Source organism: Schistocerca nitens, chromosome 6 (assembly GCF_023898315.1).
Source record: "Schistocerca nitens isolate TAMUIC-IGC-003100 chromosome 6, iqSchNite1.1, whole genome shotgun sequence".
NCBI lineage: Eukaryota > Metazoa > Arthropoda > Insecta > Orthoptera > Acrididae > Schistocerca > Schistocerca nitens.
The window spans coordinates 352,132,771-352,159,397 of NC_064619.1; positions in this window are offsets into that span (position 1 = coordinate 352,132,771).

Sequence of the window (26,627 nt, forward strand, 5' to 3'; positions counted from 1 at the left end):
GTTTGTCATCACTGGGCATGCCTGGAACATACTGAATTCTGCATCATCTCTGAATAGTTTTCCTTGAAACTTGTTGGTCCCATTTGATGAAGGTTTCGTACATTTTAGACTGCGGTGGAATGTTTAACACTTTGTAGTGCAGCTCCGCACTGAACTTCTGCCAGTCATCTTGAAGTTAAACCTCCTCTTGCATGGCACCTCTTCAGGTGCTACTACAGGATTCATAGTGCATATGACAGGTCTATGTTTGGTACGGGGGATGGTCTCTCCTACAGTCTTCATATATTGTACAGCTACCTTTGAAGAAACAAAGATGTTGTCTGGGTTGTACCCTCTTTTCCACCTGCCACTGTTAAAAGAAGGTGGGGGCTTCGGATCATGGATCAGATGTAGGTCATGAGCCTCAGCCAATGTTTCTAGACTCCTTCGGTTTGTGTCGATATCTGGATATCCCCATGATGTGCTTCTGCAATTGAAATCGCCTATGACAAAGTTCACGTCGTGATCGTTGAAGTTGGCTGGTGTTTTAATGCTGAAATTGGCATCGGGTGGTTTGTAGACCGATGTTACATAGAAGAATGGAGTTCGCACTGTGAGGAGCTGGACGTTGTTGTCTTCAGTCAGTGAAGCTGACGTGATAAGAATTTCCTATAGTAACTCCCCAGTCGCAAGAATATGACTATTCATTACTAGTCTTGGGTGTCAGAAAGCTTCATATAGCCTTGAATTAGCTCAGATCCGGCCTGCTCTGTCCTAGCTAATAATGTCTCCAAAATAATTAATTTCTTTCACTGCAAAATCCTCCTTATCTATTCTAAGAGTCAGGGGTGCTGACCCGATCTTTCAAGCACTTCTATCAACCATTGTACGTGTTCCTTTATGTCCTTTACAAACACAATAATATCATGAAGATACACCATACACCTTTTCGGATTTAAATCTCTCAAAACGCAATCCAACAGCTGTAGAAATATGTCTGGTGCATTTTTCAAATGAAATGGCATTTGCCAATACTGATTATGACCCCAAGAAATGGCAAACGCAGTTTTTGGTCTGTACTCTGATACTAATTCCGGTTCTTAGTTCTTTCTTGGGGAAACATGTAAATTCTGAAGTTGTCCAATGTTTCCATGGTATTTGATACTGGATATAAGTATATAATCGTATATCCACTAAGATATATGTAATCACAGCAGAACTGATATTTCATTGGCCCATCTGAACAGTTCTTCAGTGCTATGATGACAGGTATACCTCATTCATATACTGGTTAATGAATTCACTCTACACAGTTTATAGCACATAGTTGACTGATTCCTAGCTGGAATCCTTTGGTGCATCACTGGTGTTGCCGGCAAAAGGCTACAAGGATTAAATAGGTCCTTGCGGTCCAACAGCAATTCCTCTATTGTTACTTTTTCACCACCTTTTAAATGTTCCTTATTTACAAGTAATATTGCTATACTGTCACCTTACTCATGGCTATGGTTTGTATAGGTCCTGTATAGAGCCCCAGCATACACGTGGGTATTGCATGGATAAACATGAACTGGGAATGTGGCCAAAGATCGTCAGTATATAGCCACACTACGTCACTATTCCCTTTGGGTGCTCAATTTCTTTTCAATAAAAAAAAGTTTATAATACATATTGTTGGCATGTATTATGACAAAACTTACTTGATTAAAGAATTCATGGTCGGATCGACGTTTTATAAAAATATAAACCATATAAACTGGTCAGCTGGAACATTATGACCATCGACTTACTATCGATATAAACCTGTCCAGGCGATAGCAGTGTCACCTGGCGAGGAATGCCTGCTAATCAAATTCACGCACGGTGCATGTAGTATCATTAAGAGTGCTGCCTGTGTGTAGAATGGGGAAGACATACGATCTATCTGAGTTTGACCGGGAGTAGAGTGTGATGTTCCAGGAAGAGTATTTTGGAAACTGCGCGACTTGTCGGATGTTCGACGAGTGCTGTGCTGAGTGTCTTCAACATGTAGCGAAACTACATCCAGATGGGGTTGGGCGACCACTGTTCATTGCAGATGATAGATGTCATAGATTGGGCAGCCTAGTGAAACAGGACAGGCGGCGAACTGTGGTGGATCTGACATCAGATTTTAATGCTGGGCAGTGTACAAGTGTGTCTGAATGCACAATACACCGAACACTCTTAACGATGGGACTCCACAGACAATGGCCCATGCATGTGCCAATGTTAACGCCATGATATCAGAAACTACGACTGAAATGGGCACATGACCTCTGGCACTGGACGTTGGCGCAGTAACAGAACTTTGCATTGTCTGATGAATCCTGATACATTCTTCATCACGCAAATGGGAGAGCAGAATCCGTCGTCTTCCTGGGGAATTGCTCCTTGACACATGTACTATGGGACAGAGACAAGCTGGTGGAGGCTTCATTATGCTCTGGGGAACATTCACATGGGCATCCATGGGTCTAAAGGAACTCGTGCAGGGCAACATGATGGTCAAGGAGTATCTTACACTGGTTGTAGGCCACATACATCCCTTCATGACGATCATGTTTCCCGGTGGCAGTGGCCATGTCACAAGAACAGGAGTGTGATTGGGTGGTTCGAGGAACACACTGCCGAGTTCCGATCTGGGTGCTGGTCTGCCGTCTCGCCGCATCTGAATCTGATCGAACACACCTGTGGTATGGTTGAACATGGCGTCAGAACTAATCGCCCATCTCCCCAGAATTTTTGGGAATTGTGTGATCTGTGGTGCCAGCTGCCTCCAGCGACTCACCAGAGGCTCAGTCTTTCCATATCACGATCAGTCGTCGCTGTTACGTGTGCCAAAGGTAGACATACCGGGCATTAGGTAGGTGGTCATAATTTTCTGACTGATCAGTGTACATCGTTGTGGCCCGCCACGAATTCCTCTCCTGTGCCAACCTCTTCACCTCAGAGTAGCACTAGCACCCTATGTCCTCAATTATCAGCTGAATGTATTCTAATCCCCTGCAGTTTCACATTTACAGCCCCCTCTAGTACCATGGAAGCTATTCCCTGATGTCTTAACACAAGTGTTGTCAACCTGTAACTTCTCCTTATTGGTGTTGTCCACGCGTTACTTTCTTCGCCTATTCTATGGAGAACTTTATCATTCTTTATCTTGCCAGTCCACCTAATTTTCAACGTTCTTCTGTAGCATCAAATCTCGGAAGCTCCAGTTCTGTTCAGCTTCTCGTACAGTCCATGAGTCACCTTCAGACAATGCTGTGCTCCAAACGTAGCTTTTCAGAAATTTTATCCTCTAATTAAGTCTTATGTCTGATACCAATAGACATTCCTTGGCCAGGAAGCCCTTCTTGACCATTGATAGTCTGTTTTTTATGTCCTACTTGCTTCGTCCGTCATGGGTCATTTTGCTTCCAAGGTAGCAGCATTCCTTAAACTTCTGACCAGGAGTTTTGATGCTAAGCTTCTCGGTATTCTCATTTCTGATACGTTTCATTATTTTTTTTTCTTCCGGTTTACTCTCAGTCCATATTCCGTACTAGACTGTTCATTCCATTCAACAGAGCCTGTAATTCTTTTTCACTCTCACGAGGACATTAATGTCATCAATATTTATTATAACTGATATCCTTTCATCTTGAACTTAAGATAGACTCTTGAACCTTTATCTTATTTCCGTCAGTGCTTCTTCAATGTACAGATTGAACATCAGTGGTGAAAGACCACCTTTTTTAATCCGAGCATTTCGTTCTTGGTCTTCCAGTCTTTTCCCTCTTGGTTCTTTTACATATTGTGTATTACCCGTCTTTCTCTATACCATACGCCTACTTTTCTCAGAATTTCGAACATCTTCCACCATTACAACTTGTCGAACACTTTTTCTAGGTCGACAAATCCTATGAACGTGTTTTGATTTTTCTTCAGACTCCATTACCAATTGCGATCTCAGTACTGTGTCTTGATGCCTTTACACTGAGGTGGCAAAAGACATGTGATTGCGGATGCATATACAGGGTGTATCATAATTAATGGCTTAAACGCATACAGTTGAAAATACATGATACTAGAAGCAAAAAAGTCTCAGTAAATATAGGGTCGAAAATGCATAGCTTAAGAGCTACGAGCAGTTTTTCACCTTCGATACTGTGAAGCAAATCTTTTCTGCTGCAAGCTCTTTGCTTTCGACATTTGGGAAGTAGTAGTACGGACCAAAACAAGAAAAAATGTCCAGTAAACATGTGCTCTAAAATGCATACCTTAAACGTTATGAGCAATTGTTCATGAAAGAGTTGTGTTTTCAAGTAGTGAAGATGAGCACGTGCTCATAGGTCTTAAGGTATTCATTTTAGAGCACACGTTTACTGGACATTTTTTCTTGTTTTGGTCCATACTACTACTTCCCAAAATATGGAAAGCAAAGAGCTTTCAGTGAAGAGATCTGTTTCACAGTATCGAAGATGAAAAATTGCTCGTAGCTCTTAAGATATGCATTTTTGACCCTATGTTTACTCAGACTTTTTTGCTTTTAGTATTTTCTACTTTCAACTGTATGCGTTTACGCCATTAATTATGATAGATCCTGTATACAGGTGGCGGTAATATTGGGTACTCAAGGTATAAAAGAGCAATGGGCTGGTGGAGCTGTCGTTAGTTCTTAGGTGATTCATGTGAAAAGATTTCCGACGTGATTATGGCTGCACGACGGGAAATAACGAACTCCGAACGCGGAATCGTGGTTGGAGCTAGACGCATGGGACAATCCACTTCGGAAATCGTCTAGGGAATTCAATATTCCTAGATTCGCAGTGTCAACAGCGTGCTGAGAACATCAGACTTTAGGCGTTACCTCTCACCACCGTCCGCTGTCGGACGGTCTTCACATAACGACAGAGAGCAGCAACGTTTGCGTAGAGTTGTCAGTGCTAATAGACAAGCAATATGCGTAAAATAACCACAGATGTCAATGTGAGGCGTACGGTGAATGTATCCGTCAGGACAGTGCGACGAAAAGTGGCGTTTGTGAGCTATTGCAGTAGACAATCGATTACAGCACGACATCGCTTGCAGCGTCTCTCCTGGGGTCGTGACCGTATCAGTTGGACCGTACACGACTGGAAAATCGTAGCCTGGTCAGATAAGTGCCGATTTAAGTTGGTAAGAGCTGATGATAGTGTTCGAGTGTGGCGCAGACACTATGATGTCAAGAACCCAAGTTGTCAACAGGACAAGACGGTGGTAGCTCCATAATGGTGCGGTTTATGTTTACTTGGAATGAAATGGGTCCTCTGCTCCAACTGAACCGATTATCAACTGATTTTCAAGGCTGGCCTTTAGCACCACATGCCAAATGCTTTGATTCTATTCTCTTCTTCTCTCCGACACTCCATGTCTCACTGTCATACAATATTAAGCCCCATTCTCAAAAAATTTCTTCCTCAAATTAAGGTCTAGTAGTCTTCTGTTTGCCAGGTATGCCATTTTTGCCAAGGCTAGTGTGCTTTTTACTTGTCCTCCTTGCTTCATCCATTTTGAATTATTTTGCTGCCTAGGTAGCAGGATTTCTTAACAATTCTGATGTTAAGTTCCTCACTGTTCTCATTTTGTCTGTCTTCCATTTACTCTCATCATGTGCTCGTTGGGTTGTTCATTCCATTCCACAGATCCTGTAAGTCTTCTTCACTTTCACTCAGGATAGCAATGTCATCAGTGAATTTTATTATTCATATCCTTTCACCTTGAATTTTAATCCCGCTTTTGAAGATTTATTTCCGCTGTTGCTTCTTCGGTGTTAGATGAAACAGTAGGCCCGAATTGATAGGTCGCGCCACGCCACGTACAGGCTTATCCTTGGAACCACGGGGAATGAATAACGACAAGGCGATAGGTGGCATCAGGCGGCCGTCATGAGCGGTGTCGACGACAAAGGCCACGGCGAGACGTACGTTGAGCGTCAGTTTTTAGTTCGGCGAGCGTGCTAGACATGGGGACGCATGTTGCGGATCCTATGGTTCAATGCCAATTTGTCTCCTGAACATGCTGTGTGTGTTTCTGAGGAGAACGCGAGGTAGGCAACTCAATGGATCGACATAGGCACACACTGAGAGGAGCAAGCGGGAAGTCGTCATTCGCTGCACCGCTCGAGCTTCGGACAACGCCGGGAGTTATTCTTTTGCTAACACATCACAAGATCTTCCCGGTAAGTATGTTTGAGAACTCTCATGCTCCTCCGGACTAACTTTAACCGAACAAGGATCGTTCCTGAGTGGTGGCCGTGTATCAGGTTTTGGTGTTCTTAGCGTCCGTACTGTTGCTGTAGGAGCCTCTGTTTTGGTCACTGAACTTATTTCAGTCTACAGGGACCAAGTGGGCGGGGTCTTTCCCAGCCTGCTAAATTTGTTACGTCAGTCTGCGAGGTTCTCTTACTAAAAATTTCTCTGAGTGAATTCCTGTCAATTTGTTTAGTGTCTGGCGATGGTTCTATAACTGGTACACAATTTTTGCAATTGTTGAGCCTTACGATTGTAAGTTATACTATTTATCCGCATAGTCACATGTGTCTGCTATGTGTGTTTTAGAGGGCGAGAGCCATGGAGCCATTCACTGTGTTATCTGCCCTGAGTTCGCGCCAGTGGCAGCGCTCACTGTGGATAAATTGTCTTAATACTGTGTGTCAGACACGTTTTGTAAAATTCCATTGTCCAGAGCTTAGCTAAGTTGCACTCTGGAGACTTTTGGTATTCTCATTTACAACTGTAGTATTAATGCTATTAATGTCCAGATTTTAATGTCAGTGTTTTTCTGTGGACTCCCTATTACATTTCAGGTCTTAATATTTTTAAATGTTGTTCATCTTGGCAAACCAGTGTCATGTTTTAATAAGCAATGACATTTTTCTTTTAAACGAACTAGCTTAATCAGTTTAGTGAAATTACTTTCACATATCAATGTTGGTAAAGTTAACTGTTCTGCTCAGCATCATACTTTGATCTGTGTTGCGTTAAATGTGTTTAAAGATTAATTAATGCTGTGATGAAACCTATCAGTATTGCGGGTAACGTTCAATCCCAGCCTTTCCCAATCCTTCCACTTGCAAGCAATAACTAGCATAACAAATGGTTCAAATGGCTCTGAGCACTATGCGACTTAACTTCTGAGGTCATCAGTCGCCTAGAACTTAGAATTAATTAAACCTAACTAACCTAAGGACATCACACACATCCATGCCCGAGGCAGGATTCGAACCTGCGACCGTAGCGGTCTCTCGGCTCCAGACTGCAGCGCCTAGAACCGCACGGCCACTCCGGCCGGCCAAGCATAACAATTGGTAGCAAGGTGTAGTGGTCTTCGGAAGTTGGGGGATTGATATTCTTATTGAATATCATCCATAACACAACCTTAAGTATTACTTAAGACTAAAAGTATTATTCATGAAATTTAAATGATTTTATGTTGACTTGTATTATCCTTGATTTGGAAAAATCTATTGGTGTTGAATATTGAGGGTGTACCTGGTTGCATTACGGAAGAATGAGCTGTGAGCTGTGGTGAGGATGGAGTACCTAAGCAAGGAGTAGCCCCGATATGAAACCGCATCTGTGGCCAGTCAGAGGGGGGGGGGGGGGGGGGAGGGGGACATCGCGAAGCTGTCTGCACGACTGCACAGAGTCATAGGGACATCGGTGCAGGTCACGGCCATGCACATTGATTGGTTAACCATGGCTGTTGAGCATTGTGTCACTTGCCTGTCTGAGTTAGAACAGAACATCAGTTTTTTAGAAGGTAGTGGACCACCTCGCACTCAAGTGTACCACATGTAGGCGCAAATTTTGCATTTCGCTGTGTCGAGGATTTAAATTAGGTAGTGATCGGCCACCAATTAAAATTAAGTGTTAATCAGCTTCAGAATAGGAACTTACAGATTGTGGCAAGTGCTTTGGAGTGGAACGGCAATCAGGTAGATATATATGAAAACCTGGGGTCTTAGAAAGTGTTGGAGCTTCCCCTAGGACGAGGAATAGTGGTATGGAGAATGTGAAGTCCAGTTTTTCCACGTTTCCCAACCCTTTTTCTGAACGTGTTGGGCAGAATAGAATTCTTCCTGTCAATATCCATCAGCAGCTGATCAATTTCTTATGTTTTACCGTGGATTTGGAAAGGCAAGTTATCACCTTCAACTTGTCATGGGATTTGGTTATAGCTTTTGTATCACGGCTCTCTGGCTGAAATGGTGGATGTTGGTTTAGTGGAAAGATAGGGTTTGTGGGAATTATGTGTGCATGTGTTAAGGGAACGATTGTCTGCCAGTGTTAAGAGTGATTTGGTAAACCAACATACACTCCTGGAAATTGAAATAAGAACACCGTGAATTCATTGTCCCAGGAAGGGGAAACTTTATTGACACATTCCTGGGGTCAGATACATCACATGATCACACTGACAGAACCACAGGCACATAGACACAGGCAACAGAGCATGCACAATGTCGGCACTAGTACAGTCTATATCCACCTTTCGCAGCAATGCAGGCTGCTATTCTCCCATGGAGACGATCGTAGAGATGCTGGATGTAGTCCTGTGGAATGGCTTGCCATGCCATTTCCACCTGGCGCCTCAGTTGGACCAGCGTTCGTGCTGGACGTGCAGACCGCGTGAGACGACGCTTCATCCAGTCCCAAACATGCTCAATGGGGGACAGATCCGGAGATCTTGCTGGCCAGGGTAGTTGACTTACACCTTCTAGAGCACGTTGGGTGGCACGGGATACATGCGACAGTGCATTGTCCTGTTGGAACAGAAAGTTCCCTTGCCGGTCTAGGAATGGTAGAACGATGGGTTCGATGACGGTTTGGATGTACCGTGCACTATTCAGTGTCCCCTCGACGATCACCAGTGGTGTACGGCCAGTGTAGGAGATCGCTCCCCACACCATGATGCCGGGTGTTGGCCCTGTGTGCCTCGGTCGTATGCAGTCCTGATTGTGGCGCTCACCTGCACGGCGCCAAACACGCATACGACCATCATTGGCACCAAGGCAGAAGCGACTCTCATCGCTGAAGACGACACGTCTCCATTCGTCCCTTCATTCACGCCTGTCGCAACACCACTGTAGGCGGGCTGCACGATGTTGGGGCGTGAGCGGAAGACGGCTTAACGGTGTGCGGGACCGTAGCCCAGCTTCATGGAGACGGTTGCGAATGGTCCTCGCCGATACCCCAGGAGCAACAGTGTCCCTAATTTGCTGGGAAGTGGCGGTGCGGTCCCCTACGGCACTGCGTAGGATCCTACGGTCTTGGCGTGCATCCGTGCGTCGCTGCGGTCCGGTCCCAGGTCGACAGGCACGTGCACCTTCCGCCGACCACTGGCGACAACATCGATGTACTGTGGAGACCTCACGCCCCACGTGTTGAGCAATTCGGCGGTACGTCCACCCGGCCTCCCGCATGCCCACTATACGCCCTCGCTCAAAGTCCGTCAACTGCACATACGGTTCACGTCCACGCTGTCGCGGCATGCTACCAGTGTTAAAGACTGCGATGGAGCTCCGTATGCCACGGCAAACTGGCTGACACTGACGGCGGCGGTGCACAAATGCTGCGCAGCTAGCGCCATTCGACGGCCAACACCGCGGGTCCTGGTGTGTCCGCTGTGCCATGCGTGTGATCATTGCTTGTACAGCCCTCTAGCAGTGTCCGGAGCAAGTATGGTGGGTCTGACACACCGGTGTCAATGTGTTCTTTTTTCCATTTCCAGGAGTGTACTTTCAGGTGCAACGTTCTGGCGGGACTTTGGCGGAGTACATGTGTGAAGTGCATATGACGCTATTACTTTTGATTTGTACTTGACTAAGGGTGAGCAATACTGGCACCATTTTACAGAGGATAAAGCCAGAGGACCGTTCATGGGTGCTATTTGCTGAAAAGGCAACCACTTACAGTGACTTGAGGAGATTAGTCATGACCATAGCGAAGGATAAACAAGTCAGAGGAGAGGGCACGGAGAGACACAGTCAAAATGAAGCATGGGTCCAACCCAGGGGGGGGGGGGGGGGGGGGTCAGCCAGCAATACTAATTTTTTGCTAAAGGTGGTTGCATTCGGCAGGGTCGCTTTGCTCTTCAGTGCTCGAAAAATAAAAAGATGCATTCAAACAGTTGACGCCAAAGGGGCTGCTGGCAGTGCCCAGCTTCCACATTGCCAACGGGGTGCAACAGAGTGAAGTGGATGATCAGCAATCCTCTTCCTCTCTTGTGAAAAAACATAAACGAAGAGCCATTGCACGCTTTACTGGATTATGACAGCAACATTTCATTACTGAACCATAGGTGATAATCGAGGATAATCGAGATACAGTGCAATTTGCAAATTCCAAGACTCAAAACCCACGAATAGAGATTGCAAGACTGTCAGTGGCCAGACTCTTCCCATGCTGGGATCGGTGCGCTTATATTTTTCCTTTTTTGTCACATTGGGGAGTTTTATTGGCCATTGAAGGTTAGGATTGCTGAGTGTCTGAGTTAGATCTTCTGTGGGATGTAATTGTGTACATAAGAGAGGGCTGATTTTGGATTATGCTGGGAGGGAGAGCGAAAGTTTTATTCTGGGTTCCCTTTGAGTACTGATCTTCTGTTGGGATGTGACTGTATATAGGGCTGATTTCAGATTTTGCTGGGAGGGAAGTTTTATTTTGGCTTTTGACCTGAGCTGAAGTTTAGATTGTGTCGACATTCCAGGTGGTTTGTAATGTGGACATTGGTGGCAGTGAGCTTGAAGCGGGTCCTTTATCATGTAAAGAGGCCCAAGCTTGTCTTGATGTTTTTTGGGGCTTCCCCAAAACATTGACTGACAAGCTGGTAATAACCAATCAAACAGAATACTCGATTCCACTCTCTGACTAGGTGCCTGTCAGACAATCAATATACCATCTACTTCCCCCCCCCCCCCCCCCCCCAAGATGAAGGTTCTGCGTAAGTTAGTGATAAGATTTTGGATGAGGGAGTCATTAGGTCATCGATGTCCACATATGTGTTACTGATATTTTGGGTCGCTTGGACTATTTGGGGGGGGGGGGGGGGAGAGGGGGGCGGAGAGTTGGGTAGCTCAGACCAGTGGTTGATAATGGCTACTCAGCCATAAGGTAGTTCTTGAATCCGTTCCCTTTCCTGATTTTCACGGCAGTTTTTCCTGGTTTTCTGGGTCCTGCTATTTGTCTGCGCTTGACACCAACCACATGTACCACCTGATCCTTCCGCCCGAGGTATCCAACTGCTACTTAATGAGATGAATTGGTTGGCCTTTGGTCTGCATACTGGAGCAGCTATCCTCTCCAGGTTGCTTGAATCTGTGCTCGGAGATGTAAAACTTAAGTTCGTCTATAATTACCTGGGCGACGTTGTGATATACAATGCGTTATTTGGTGGTCATTTGGAATATTGCGACAGGTTTCGGAGCTCTTAGGAGGTGGGTTTAGCTGTCAAGCCGTCCGACGTCACTCTATCACGTCGAGAGATCTCCTTTTTGGGTCATTTGGTGTCCGTTGAGGGAGTCAGAATTGACTAATCTAGCACTTGGTCCATTTACAGCTTTCTCCCACCGAAGACCAAGAAGGGCGTAGCCAGATTCATCGTCATGACGAGTTTTTACCGTGATTTCGTGTCCAGATATGCTGAGCTGGTTGTGCCTTTAAATAAGTTGTTGATGAAAGAGGAGCCATTTGTATGGTCTGAGAGCCAGTAGGCAGCTTCTGACGTGCTAAAGGCCTCCTGAGTAGCTCCCCCATGCTCACGATTCCCGATTTCAGCCAACTGTTCGTAGTGCAGATGGAGGCATAAACCTGGGTGTGACCACCATGTTACTCCAGGAGTAGGATGAGGAGTGCTAGCCCTAAGAATACGCTTCTAGGGTTCGGCCTCTGGCGGAAAAGAAATATTCTACTTACTAGTTGGAAGCTATGGTCGTACTATTCACTGGTGAGAAATTCAAATATTACCTTGAACACAGTGAATTTTCGCTGGAGATGGATAACCAGGCAATCAGTTTTGTCTCGGTGTGCCCACGCAAAACTGGGTGCATTGTACGTTGGGCTGTGTGAATCTCAGCCTTCCAGTTCTCCGTGTGCCACATAAGGGGGCAAGACAATGTCGACACAATAAATAGGATGTTCTAGGAAGAGATGGAGAGCTGACTTTCAGAGGATCTCGAGGAGCTTGCGGGGGGGGGGGGGGGGGGAGGGGTGAATGCTGTGCTTGTAAGGTGTATTGAGGAGCAGCAGGAGGAAAAATGAGGATTTAGGCCCCATAGGGGAGCCGTTGAGGTCATGCGAGGAGGTAATGGGATATGAACTGCGGAAGGGGATCCTCTACCACCATAGCCGACGGGATAAGGAAGTTAAGCTCTATCTGTCCACGGTACTCGCACCTGTGATCTTTAAATACTGTCACAGTTTGGTGATGGGCAGGCACCTAGGTATACACAGAGTGAATCACCTAAGGCTTGTACCATAAATACTGTAGCAATGGAAAGTGCTATTGATGTGTGGTTTTCATAGAATGGATTTGTGGTCAAAGACTCGTATTGGCAGCCAGTCGCCGGCCGCGGTGGTCTCGCGGTTCTAAGCGCTCAGTCCGGAACCGCGCGACTGCTACGGTCGCAGGTTCGAATCCTGCCTCGGGCATGGATGTGTGTGATGTCCTTAGGTTAGTTAGGTTTAAGTAGTTCTAAGTTCTAGGGGACTGATGACCACAGATGTTAAGTCCCATAGTGCTCAGAGCCATTTGAACCATTTTGGCAGCCAGTCAAGGAGATTGTAATAATACAGTGTATAATACAGTTATTTTTTGTGCAAACATAGACTTTTTTAAACGAACAATGCTTATTGGCATTACAAACTAAAAGTCGAGTAAATTAGAGGGTCAGTGATGTTTGTTACAGGATTCTAGTGCTAATCGTATTCTGAGAAGTTCCCACACTGATACCTGTTAAATACCTATGGTAGCGCACACAAAAGAACAACATAAGTGCATACACTAGTTATGTGGTAGCGAGATAATTGGCAATCATAGGTTTTATTCGAAATGACCACTGGAAGCAGCAATACATGCTTCCATTCTGATATGGAATGACTGTTGCACACGTGTTAGCATTTCAGAGAAGATGTACGAGCAGGATGAAGTAATACGACTTTGCATATCCCCAAATGTAGTTGGTATGGCCTCGCAGACAGCGTCTTTCAGCAATCCCCACAGAAAAGAGACCACTCACTTCAGATCTGGGAACCGGGGCGGCCAAGATACAGGCCCTCTGCAGACAGTCCAGCGATTTGGAAACAATTTGTGTAGAGATGCTGTAGTACTTCGTGCAGTGTTGGCTGGATAACCATGTTGGCTCCATAATTGGTAAATGTGGTTTCATTACTAACCAAAATACATATACATCTGGAGTACCCTATCTTAATGCCCACGTACAGAAGTTAACACGATTCTGATTATTGTTTCCATGCAGCTCTTTATGAAACCTATGTCGATGGAGAACGCATAGGATACTTGTCTGACATATGCCACTTCCTTGTGCGATTGCGCGGGAGCTAACGTGCAGATCAACTGCACTTGTTTCCTTCTGTTACGTTGTCTATGTGTTACGCTACAACTTTCTCGTAACTGGTCGAAGAGGTTGATAAATAACTGCCGAGATGGTCAACCTCTATATTGGGATATCTTGCGACATACACCGTACAAGAACGAACTGCGTTCTTTCTACACTCTCCATACACTATGAGCATGTCGGGTTTTTCTGCATTGGTAAATCCCATCGTGCACTCAGGACCTACTGCTTGGGCTCTCACACACTAGCAAATTAACAATTTGCAGTGCACTCAAGGAATACACAAGCATACTATAAGCAAACATAACAACATTGTACATTGCAACTAGGAGGTCGAATGGCATAGACAAGCGTCGGTGTGCAAACTTTTCAAAATACAATATCATATAAATAACTCGCACTGGAATCATGCAACAAACAGCACTCACATTCTTAATTTACCCAAATTTTAGCATTTTAATGTCAAAGGGTATTATTACAATAAAAATGTTTGTATCCTCAAAAAATACGCTTTTTAAATATTACTGCAATCTGTTTATTGGCTAACAATAAGAGCCCTGAGTACCAATCCATTCTGTGAAAATCACACATCAATAGCACTTTCCTTTTCCACAATATTTGCCGTGAAAGCGTAAATGATCACCCTCTACAAGTCCAACCACAAGATCCATGAATCTCTGACCAGGCCATCACTGTATTGTGATATCCAGAAAATGGTAAATCTTTGCGAGGAGTGTAAGGTGGCCAAGCTGGACTCTGATGTTCAAGGGAGGTTACTCCAATCAGTGAGGGCGGAGAGGCTGAAGGAGCGCCTATTTGACTTCGTGTATCTAAGAGAGGCAGCGGTATATATTTGTGGTAGTGGATGGGAGTTCTAGGTTTGGGTGATTGGTAAACAAAGGGGGAGTAGCGCCCAGTACAAACATTGAACTTCTGACCAGGAATTTCTCCTTGTTTAGGCCTCTGATGGTGATCATTAGTGATTATGCTCCATCTTCTGTATCGAGGGAGTTCCGGAAGTTCTGCTTCCAGTTGGTGCTGAGATATATCACCACCATGCCTTACTATCCCCGACCCTACTTTGCTGAATGGGTGAGTCATAACTTAGTCTGCCCTCATTATACACTACTGGCCATTAAAATTGCTACACCAAGAAGAAATGCAGATGATAAACGGGTATTCATTGGAAAAATATATTATACTAGAACTGACACGTAATTACATTTTCACGCAATTTGGGTGCATAGATCCTGAGAAATAAGTACCCAGAACAACCACCTCTGGCAGTAATAACGGCCTTGATACGCCTGGGCATTGAGTTAAACAGAGCTTGGATGGCGTGTTCAGGTACAGCTGCTCATGCAGCTTCAACACGATACCACAGTTCATCAAGAGTAGTGACTGGCGTATTGTGACGAGCCAGTTGCTCGGCCACCATTGACCAGACGTTTTCAGTTGGTGAGAGATCTGGAGACTGTGCTGGTCAGGGCAGCAGTCGAACATTTTCTGTATCCAGAAAGGCCCGTACAGGACCTGCAACATGCGGTCGTGCATTATCCTGATGAAATGTAGGGTTTCGCAGGGATCGAATAAAGGGTAGAGCCACGGGTCGCAACACATCTGAAATGTAACGTCCACTGTTCAAAGTGCCGTCAGTGCGAACAAGAGGTGACCGATACGTATAGCCAATGGCACCCCATACCATCACGCCGGGTGATACGCCAGTATGACGATGACGAATACACGCTTCCAACGTGCGTTCACCGCGATGTCGCCAAAAACGTATGCGACCATCATGATGCTGTAAACAGAAACTGGATTCATCCGAAAAAATGACGTTTTGCCATTCGTGCACCCAGGTTCGTCGTTGAGTACACCATCGCAGGCGCTCCTGTCTGTGATGCAGCGTCAAGGGTAACCGCATCCGTGGTCTCCGAACTGATAGTCCACGCTGCTGCAAACGTCGTCGAACTGTTCGTGCAGGTGGTTGTTGTCTTGCAAACGTCCCCATCTGTTGACTCAGGGATCGAGACGTGGCTGCACGATCCGTTACAGCCATGCGGATAAGATGCCTGTCATCTCGACTGCTAGTGATACGAGGCCGTTGGGATCCAGCACGGCGTTCCGTATTACCCTCCTGAACCCACCGATTCCATATTATGTTAACAGTCATTGGATATCGACCAACGCGAGCAGCATTGTCGCGATACGATAAACCGCAATCGCGATAGGCTACAATCCGACCTTTATCAAAGTCGGAAACGTGATGGTACGCATTTCTCCTCCCTATACGAGGCATCACATCAACGTTTCACCAGGCAAAGCCGGTCAACTGCTGTTTGTGTATGAGAAATCGGTTGGAAAGTTTCCTCATGTCAGCACGTTGCAGGTGTCACCACCGGCTCCAGCGTTGTGTGAATACTCTGAAAAGCTAATCATTTGCATATCACAGCATCTACTTCCTGTCGGTTAAATTTAGCATCTGTGGCGCGTTATCTTTGTGGTGTAGCAATTTTAATGGCCAGTAGTGTATTTCAAGCTGAGGCTCAAACTAAATGGAACCGTTCCTTTCCCTGGATAAACATAAGCTTTAATAATGAGAAACATGAGGCCCATAAGGCGACCTCAGCATCCCTCACGATAGCGTATTCCTTCAATTCGCCCTTGTACAACATGTGGTAGATCCGGAACCTGCTGCCCAAGGAGATTAGTCCGGAGATCATCAAGCAAAATGGCGCAGATCGAGAGCTCACAAAAAAGGGAAGCGGCTCAGTACAACAATATCGACGTCAGAGGTCAGAGAGGCGGTCTCCCTGGGGGATTTGGGTGGTAAGGACAGTGCGGGAAAGGAATCGAGAAAATTTTGAGCTTGTTTTGTGGGGCTGAATGAGGTGTTGGAGGTGCCTACTCCAGTCACTCTTAGGTTTCGTAATGCATCTGAACTAAGTCGAGTTGGGCAATTCTGATTAGTTTATCCATTGCTGTGAACGATGCCCTGACAGTTTCAGTTCATGGTGGGTGGGGGGAGGGGGGAGGGGGGAGAGGGGGGGGAGGGTGAGACGTAGCGCGATAGGTCGCACCACGCCCCGTACAAGTTTATCTTTTGAGCGAGGCCAAGCTGCTTGAGAAACGACGGTGCGCATGTTGGTATTCGGCCTCCGACGTGAGCATTGGCGAAGACGGAGACTGCGGTGAGATGTGTGGGAAGCGTCAGGTTTGATTTCAAGGAACGTGCTGAAATTAGGCCCTGTGTTATAGATCCTGTGTTTCATTGCCTATCTCCCGAACACGCTGAGGGGGTTTCTGAGGAAGATGTGGGGAAGGCAACTGAGTGGATCGACGTGGGTACATTATGAAGGAAGCAAGCTGGAAGATGCCGTTTGCTGCACAGCCCAAGCTTCGGACAACATCGGAAGTTATTCTTCAGCTGACACTTCAGAAGGCTGCCCGGTGAGCATGTTTGGGAACTCCCAAGGGCTAACTTTAACCGCCCAAGGGTTATTACTGAGCGGTGGCCGCGCCTCAGTGTTTGGTGTACTTAGTGTCCTTGCTGTTGCTGTAGGAGTCCCTTTTGGTCATTGCTCTGTGACTTAACTCAGTGATGTGCGTTGCCTGCCGGTCGTGTTTCAGCTCAGCCTCCTGAATTAGGGTTTCATGGTTGCTGCCATCCTACTGTCTCCAGATTGGAATGTAACGGCCGATGTTGTAAGCACCACTTCTAACCGTTTACCGGTGGGTCATACTAGTGCGCATATGCCTTAAAGTTTAAGAACTTATTGTGGCGAAGTTTGTTAAACACTATTGCTTTCCTACTTACTTCTATTTCATGCGAAATGATTACTGAAGTGTTGTGCTGATTTCCAGCCGGGGCAAACACGTGTCTTGCCATTTAAGTCTCGCGACATTCTACAGTAATTCTCGTGAACCATTAATTACTCCCGCCCACCAATAAAAGCTTTCTGCCACATCTCGGGGAAGTTATTTAGCCAGTCTTTCGGAATTATTGACCTACGTGAGCTAAGGTCGGTTCAGTTCCGCGCCAAGGGCGTAATATTTGAATTTGATTAACGGTTGGCGTTTGAACTTATTCCGTTATACAGGAACCAAATGGAGGGGCCCTTCCGAAACTGCTAAATTTATTACTTCGGGTTAAGAGGTATTTTTACTGGAAGTTACTTGGAGTGCATTGCTGTCAATTTCTTTAGTTTCTTGCAGTGGTTCTATAACTGGTACGCAAGTTTTGCAATTATCGCCTCAGCATCCCGATATAATTGTCTTGGATGTTACGACGTTGCCTGACCCAGTGTAGTTAAATTACTTTCCAACTTCAGTAGCGTAGGTAGTCCATCTTTTTGTTGCGGTCATCTCCCACTTGGCAGCCCCTCCCGGAGGTCCCAGTGGGGGACTCATCCGAACCTTTTGCCGATGTAAGGATCATCTTGACATTTCTCCAATTGCAAGCCACATGGCGTGTGTGTACATGTTATGTGTCTTTAATGCAGTGGTTTCCATTGCCTTCTGCGCCATTCATATGTTTTACTTTGTGACTCTTGTTAAGAAGTAAAAAAAATGAAACTCTGTACCGAGGAGGTACTGTTGTCACTGTTTATGCTAATTTAGTACAGTGTGCAGAGTTTGTCTGCTCGTCCCCAAATACTGGAGACTTGCTACAGACGCTTGAACACCCGTGTATAATGAAAATCGATGTTCTCTACAATCTGCTAAGCCTGTCAAGCACCCATCTACCTCTGCGATGGTTTCTTTGGCATTAAAACGCACAAAGACCGTGGACTTGATGCTCAGTTTGTGGCTTAACGTTTGATTTGTTACATTCCGTCCTTTTATATTGTGCCCATTATCTCTGCAGCCTCGCTACCGGTATTCTACGTTCCTACATATTTTTATGCTGTGGATGGCGACACTTCCTTCGCCTGCGACCTAGACGTATGCGCGACAGCACTTTGTGTCAGTCGAGAAGACATTTCTGTTACCCTGCGCTTTCGCCACTGCATCTCTGCCGTGGCTATGCTAACAATCCCAGCCAGTTCCTTTGGGAAATCTTTACGCACCTTTCTTGACACATCAAGTGGCACTCGGCTTAAGAATGGTCTAATGCACCACGTTTCGTTTCCTGCAAAATGATTTCGTTTCTTTCTTCATTATCTTTCAACTGTTACATATTCACATCCATCCTCCAGATCCTATCTACAAAATTTAGATAGACTCATTGTGCCTCTGCGATACCTTGTTTAATGAGTCTTCATGTATTCTGCCTTTTGTAGCGTTGCATCAAACCCCGTATGAATTCATAAAATGACTATTCACTTTTTAGGTCCTCTCCATAACATACGTTTTCGCTTCCCCTGTCAGGCGCAAATTTACATTTGTAACTGTCCTTTTCCAAATCTCTACTTTGTAGCTGTGAACAGGGTCTCTATAAATTCCAGTATATCCTCTCCTACGTTTCCCAATAAAGATTAACTAATCGAGTAGCAGCTGAATCTAACATTGGGCACTCAAACTAAACGAGGCCATTTCCTGTTTCAGCATTTAACTGCCTTTGCAGTTCCGTAATACTCACTCTCAACTGAATTACCTACTCTAAAACATTGCTCCTAGCCTTTGTGCCTAACCATCATCAGCTATTTGGAATCACGACACTGCCTAACATAATAGTGTACCTACCGCATGTTTAACATGTGACTGTGTTTGATTCTGTACTGGGAGAACTATGACCTCCTCACTGGTTGCATAATGACATAGGTCTGCCTTGTATTCCCCTTAACTGACTCACGTACATGCACTTTCTTTTAAAGTCATCAGTCTTCTGACTGGTTTGATGCGGCCCGCCACGAATTCCTCTTCTGTACCAACCTCTTCATCTCAGAGTAGCTCTTGCAACCTACGTCTTCAATTATTTGCTGGATGTATTCCAATCACTGTCTTCCTCTACAGTTTTTGCCCTCTACAGCTCCGTCTAAAACCATGGAAGTCATTCCCCGATGTCTTATGTCCTACCATCATGTCCCTTCTCCTTATCAGTGTTTTCCACATATTCCTTTCCTCTCCGATTCTGCGCAGACCCTCCTCATTCCTTATCTTACCGCTCCACCTAATTTTCAACATTCGCCTGTAGCAGCACGTCTCAAATGCTTCGATCTCTTCTGTTCAGGTTTTCCCACAGTACATGCTTTAAAAAAAAGTCGTGTGACGACGGCCTCCCGTCGGGTTGACCGTTCGCCTGGTGCAAGTCTTCCGATTTGACGCCACTTCGGCGACTTGCTCGTCGATGGGGATGAAATGATGATGATTAGGACAACACAACACCCAGTCCCTCAGCGGAGAAAATCTCCGACCCATCCGGGAATCGAACCCGTCACCTTAGGATTGACATTCTGTCGCGCTGACCACTTTTTTTTCAGGGATGTTGTTTTTATTTATTTATTTTCCATAAGGACCACTCTGTTAAAAGGAACATGTAGATCATTTCATGGTATACTATGTGCATTACATATGGAGCGGTGAGAGAAGCGTGAGGTTTATTATAAGCTGTCAAATGTGCACACCGACTGCACCCAGCACATCCTAACTACGTGGGGGGTCGAGAAAGACTGCCTGAAGATAGTTGGCAAAGGTTTTCCGATAGTGTGACCATCTATGAACCTCATTGTGGGCTTGCTGCAAGGAATACCAAAAGTCGAGTCGCGACTTGGCAGCATCCCCATGCAGGTACGCGATGTCCAACCTTTGACCCAGATGATCGACTATGATTTAGTCGCCGGAAAGTAGTCACTCTCCGGATGTAAGAAGGAAGCAGGTGTAATATGTTGCGGGGTCACACGGAGGTAGCAAGCCACCATCTGTCTTCCTAGGAGCCATACGTCCTCCACCGCGATACAAGTTAAGCGGTGATAGTCGTCATCCACTTGGCGACATTTCGGGCATAGTGGAGTGTCCACTAGTCCAATTGCATGGAGTCGTTGGTTGGTGTTGAACTTGCCACACGTGACAGAGAACCACAGTGCCCGAACGAAGGTAGGAAGGAATTTTTGGTGCCAATGCAACTTGGGGTGTTTGAGTTCAATGACATTACGACTTATCCGTCGTAGCAGCCAAACATAAAAATCCTTCGCGCATGGCGGTCTCATGCGCGGAAGCTCGTCTCTGATATAACTAAGTTCCACGATAAATGTTGATACATGCGCAAAATGTGGCGTAATGTTGCCCACCGCCACCGGAGGTGTGAGGGACGCTGGAACTAGGAGATCCAGTAGGCGGGATGTAAGGGAATCACGCCCGCTACGCCATTGCTTGTACATCGTGGCTAGAAGGAGCGCCTTCGCTCGGCAGTGAACATTCGTAAGTCCGAGTCCCCCCTTGTACGTAGGGAGCGTGAGCGTTGCGTATCGCACCTTGAGGGGCGACCCAATCATCACAAAATAGCCTAGTGCTGACTGAAGTCGACGTCCGAGCGTGAGTGGTAGGGGCAGGATCTGCAAAATATGCACCATTCGAGAAACCACATAAGTGTTGAGATATTCGACTCGCTGCAAAGGATCAAGGCGCCGTAGGAGATGTTGTCGGACCATGGTACGTGTTGTCTGTAAAATACGTCGGTAGTTACCTGCCGCAGTATGTTTTACAGATGAGGTAAAGTCTATGCCGAGATAGCGGAATCGTTGCACATAAGGAAACGGACTGATTTCTTCCGGCGTAAGGCCCCTTCCAACCGGCATTGCTGCCGATTTGTTCATGTTCACTGCACTACCCGCCGTCACACTGTGGTCCAACAACAGTTCAAGGACCGTCTTCACCTCTTCCTCAGAACGAACGAGCAGCAGGAGGTCGTCGGCACGACATTTGAAGGTGTAGCCCCGCAGTTCCATCCCAGAAAGAGAATTTGTTAGCCTCCAAATCAATGGTTCCAACGCTATCGCGAACAGCAGCATCGAAAGAGGGCAGCCCTGGCGAATGGATCGTCGAATTTGAATGGGCCCTGCTATACGCCCATTAACCTGTACCAAGGATTTTGCGCCCCCATAAATCCTTCTAATGAGACCTTTAAAACGGTCTGGAAATCCCATTTGTTCCAGTCCAGTACAGTACACACCTTATCAAAAGCACTGTAAAAATCAACCGCCACCATCGCCACTTTAAGCCGGCACTCCTCCGCCAGCGCTATCACATCACGGCATTCGCCAGTAGCTGTTTGCACATTCACCGATCCACCCGGTGTCGTCTGTTCTGGAGAGAGAACGTTACGAATTAACATACGACATCGGGACGCTAGCAACCGTGCAAAGATCTTATAGTCGGCATTAAGCAGGGTGATGGGGCGATAATGTGTGACCGTAATTCCTGGCTTCGGTTTATGTACTGGCACCAAGAGGCCTTCCGTAAAAGCCGGTGGAATAGGCGCATCTGAATTTAACATCTCGTTGTACATTTCCGTCCATCGCGGTGCTATTTCGTTGCGAAATTCTCGATAAAATTCCGCAGGAAGTCCATCAATGCCTGGGGACCTATTCAACGCACCCTTTGCGATCGCATCATGTACTTCTTCACAGGTAATGGCTTCCAGTAAGGTTCCCGCGGCTTCCACCGTCAGTGTACGGGATACGTACGTGGCTATACGTTCGAGGTCATCGATAGGGGCTGCTTCTTCCCGGTAGATGTGTTGGCAATGGTCGACGAATGCAGAGAGAATGTCCGTTTGACGCGACACTCTTCGGTCTTCGCGGGTAATTAATTCCCGTACCAAAACGCGTCGTCGGTGCTTTCGTTCATTCACGACGTGGTGCATGGAAGGAATCTCGTGCATTATCGTATCGGGACATCTGGCGCGCACCATGGTTCCCTGAAGATGTTTCCGAGCTAAAGCCACTAGTTTAGCTTTTATCCTTTTGCGTTCGATCCAAACGTCCTGTCCCGGCGGACCATCGTCGAGGTCGCGCAGCGCTGCAAAGTAAAAGTCGGTCGTACGGCGGCGCCATTCTGCCATCTCCCTGCTATATGTGATCAACGTACGGCGAAGCGCCGGTTTAGTACAAATCAGCCACCAATCAAGCTTCGTCGCATACCTTCCAACCCTTCGCTCGCACATCGTCCATGTCTCAAGGATCCGTTGACGGCATTCAGGATTATGTAGATGTTGAATGTTTAATTTCCACGGGGCCTTACTGTTCCACACCTCTCTACGGGGAAGAAGCACCGTACAGATGTAAGCGCTGTGATCGGAAAATGCCAATGGCCAGCGTTCCGCGTCCTGGACATCATTTGCATGAGCCCGTGAGATATAAATGCGATCTAACCTGCTCGCCGAATGACTTGTCACATAGGTGTATCCCGGTGCATCTCCATGTCGTAATTCCCAAGTGTCACTAAGTACAAGGTCGTTGACAACGATTCGCAACTCTTGGCTGATGTTTGCTTGCATCCATTGGTCTTTCTGGTTGAGAACACAGTTGAAATCTCCACCAATTATTACACATTCATAACGTCCATGGAAAAGTGGGGCAATGTCTTCTGCATAAAATCGCGCCCTTTCCCGCCACCGATTGTTTCCCGACGGTGCATAAAGATTGATGATGCGTGTCCCAAACGTCGTGAAAGCCATTCCCCTGGCCGACGGAAGGTAACACAAGTTTTCCACTGAGAAGCCATCTCGCACGTAAACTGCCACCCCACTCCCATTGTGATCTCCATGTGACGAATAGGATTGGTAGCCTGCGATGTATGGGAGTGGTGTAGCTATGTGGACTTCCTGCAGCAAAGCAATATCCACATCAGATGCCCAAATCGTTTCCTTCAGTAGGTGTATTTTGGCCGGTGAACGCACGTCATTTGTATTTAATGTCGCAATACGGTTCGCATGGCGTTGAATCCCACTCTGTCGAGGCGCAACATCTTCCTGCATCGGCGCTGGGGGCTGAGGTAGAAGACGTTCTCTAGCCCCTCTCCCTTCACCTTCAGCAATTATTAGGCCGTCTTCGTGAGTGCCGGCTGCCCCTGTATGACGTCCGGCGCCTCCTCAATATCGTCATACCACATCTTTGCAGGCAGTGATATATTCGTGTCCATAGCCACAGCATCTGCGTCTGGAGAGCCAACTGGTTGTGATTCCTCTTCAGAATCACCACGTCCCGGTACCGTCAATGTAACAGACCTCATCCTGTTTCGTAGAGGCTGTAGTGTCGTCTTGGTCCACAGGCACATCGTCGTCGGGGCAAGGGGAGTCATCCCTAGGAGGTGTCGTGCGACGACGCCGTTTCCTCCTTTTCGGGGAACGTTGTTTGCGTGATCTTCCTTCCGTGTCCTCAGATTGTAGGGAATCACGGCTGCCTGACAGAAAAGCATCCGTAGGAACTGGAAGTGTTTCGAGTCCCATCGTTGTACTTGGCGGGAGTTCGGTCGAAACTGATGTTGTCGTCACAGAGTGCGTTCCAGACGGCACAGCATCCGTAGTGGCTGGAACTGCTTCGTGTACTATCGCTGTGCTTGTTGGGAGTTCGGTCTCATCTGATGTTGTCGCCGTAGATTGTATGCTCGATGGAGCAGCATCCTCTGTCATCCCGACGTCTGCTACAAGGTTTCGGAGAGTGCCATCTTGATCTTCCACCGGGGCTGTGTCCTTTCGGTCATCAGCGGACGCAGTGAGGGCTTTGGCATAGGTGATCGGTAGTACTGTCATCGCCGGCGACGGCTCCCGGATATCTGAAGGCAGTTGCGTAATCCGCCGTTGCATACAGTTCGACCTGAGGTGTTCCTCCTGGCCACAGCCAGAACATGTACGTGGTTGACCATCGTAAATCACCACCGCCCGACAACCACCAATTGTCCGATAGGATGGTACATGCTTCTGAAGATCAATAGTGATATGTCGCACTCCGTTAAGAACGGGGTACGTGGCGAATTGTGTCCAGCGTTCTGCTGTGTGACCATGAACCGTGCCGTATGGCTTAAAAGCCTCGTTAACTTCGTCAGCCGGGAGCTCAAATGGCAGCACAAAAACACGTATTGTCCGTACACCCAGACCAGGATGTTCTACAGTTACCGTGCCGACATTCCCGTCACTATGGCAAAATCGGAGACCAGCTCTTGTCGCCTGTAGAGTTCTCTCACACGCCGCGTCATTTAACATCTTAACATACACCGTGGGACTAACGATGGACAGGTGAATTCCGACAATATCGTTTGGCGGTATCTTGACGTCCTCTCGAATGTATCGTTCCACTGCTAAAGCCTTTGGTCGTTCGTAGTCTTTGCAGAAATTGAATCGTAATGTAGTTTTCCTGTACTTGTTCGCCATGATCGTTGTTACTAGCCCGCGCGCAGACTAAGTCCACAAGTAAACAAACACTCGCACACGCCGCACAGGCGGAAGTATCGAAACTCCGCTTCGCACGGCCGCTAGCGCCGAACTGACTGTCCACTCAGCTACCGGGGGCGGTCTGTTTGACATTACTAGACTACTCTTGGTTAGTAATGCCCTTTTTCCCAGTGCTGGTCTGCTTATGATGTCCTGCTTGCTCCCTCCGTCAATGGTTATTCTGCTGCCTAGGTAACAGAAATCCTTAACTTCAACTACTTTGTGACCATCAATTCTGATCTTACGTTTCTCGCGTTTCTCATTTCTGCTACTTCTCATTACTTTCGTCTTTATTTGATTCAATCTCAATCCGTATTTTGTACTCATTAGATTGTTCATTCCATTCAGGATATTATGTAATTCTTCTTCACTTTCACGCAGGGTAGCAATGTCATCAGCGAATGGTATCATTGATATTCTTTCACCTTGAATTTTAATTTCACTCCTGAACTTATCTTTTATTTCCATCATAACTTCTTCGATGTACCTGACCTAATATAGTTAATCCTAAAAGCCACATGACAGATCAAACGTTCGGCCATCGCGCTTGCAGGCAAAACACAGAGCGAGGGGCGCAGTGGTTAGCACACTGGACTTGCATTCGGGAGGATGAAGGTTCAAACAAGAGTCCAGCCATTCAGATTTAGGTTTTCCGTGATTTCATAAATATCTCCAGGCAAATGACGGGATGGTACCTTTGAAAGAGCACTGCAGATTTCCTTCCCCAGCCTCGACACAATTGGACCGTCTCTAATGATCTTGATGTCGACGGGACGTTAAACCCAATATTCCTTCCTTCAGCATGGCCGTCGTCGCTATTCAGTTTGTGTTTCTCTCGCTTGTAACACGGTAAGTCGGTGTACGCGTCTATTCGGCATTCGTAGCGGAAGTGATTCACGTTTTCGTGAGGTATATTATTCGGGTATTCTCGCGATTTCCGTGTGCGTTCGTGTCCGGAATAGCTCAAAACTATAGTCATTCCGAGTCACGTCTCGTGTACAGTAGATTATAAACTGTACAATTTAATCTGGCATTCTTGTGAACCCTTCTTTACTTATAAAACATCAACTTAAGTGTTCAAGGAACCACAGACGCAGGAGAGTGGCGGCGGCAAAGAGAATAGGTGCAAAATGTATCAGCCAAGATTTATCACTCCTTGCAGTGATGGGAAGTTAACCCAAGACAGCAGGTAAGGGCTCGACAGGGCGCTCACAGTTTCCAGAAATGGATGACGTGCAACCAATCTCTGAATCTGAGAAACTAGCCGTGATTGATTCAATTGTTACGACACCGTCTAACGAATTTGAAGGGAAACATGTTGTTAAGGAAATTATTGGAATAATAAGAAACGGGTTATTTTCACTTGCCTTCGATCAAAACAATCTCGAGGAACAAATAACAGTGTTAGAAAGGGAAAATAAAAGATTGCAATTGCAGGTAGGTATGTTAAATGGGCTACACGTCGACAGGAATGTTGAATCACTCAAGGCTTTGAGACAGGCACATCTGGAAGGACAAATACACATTTTGAAGAGAAGAGAGTGACAGACTAAGACAAGAACTAGCGGTTGCAAACGCACCAGGTGCCAAGCAGCGTATTGAAGAATTACAAAGAGAGAATGACAAACTTAAAACTAAAAATGACAAGCTACGCAATACAGA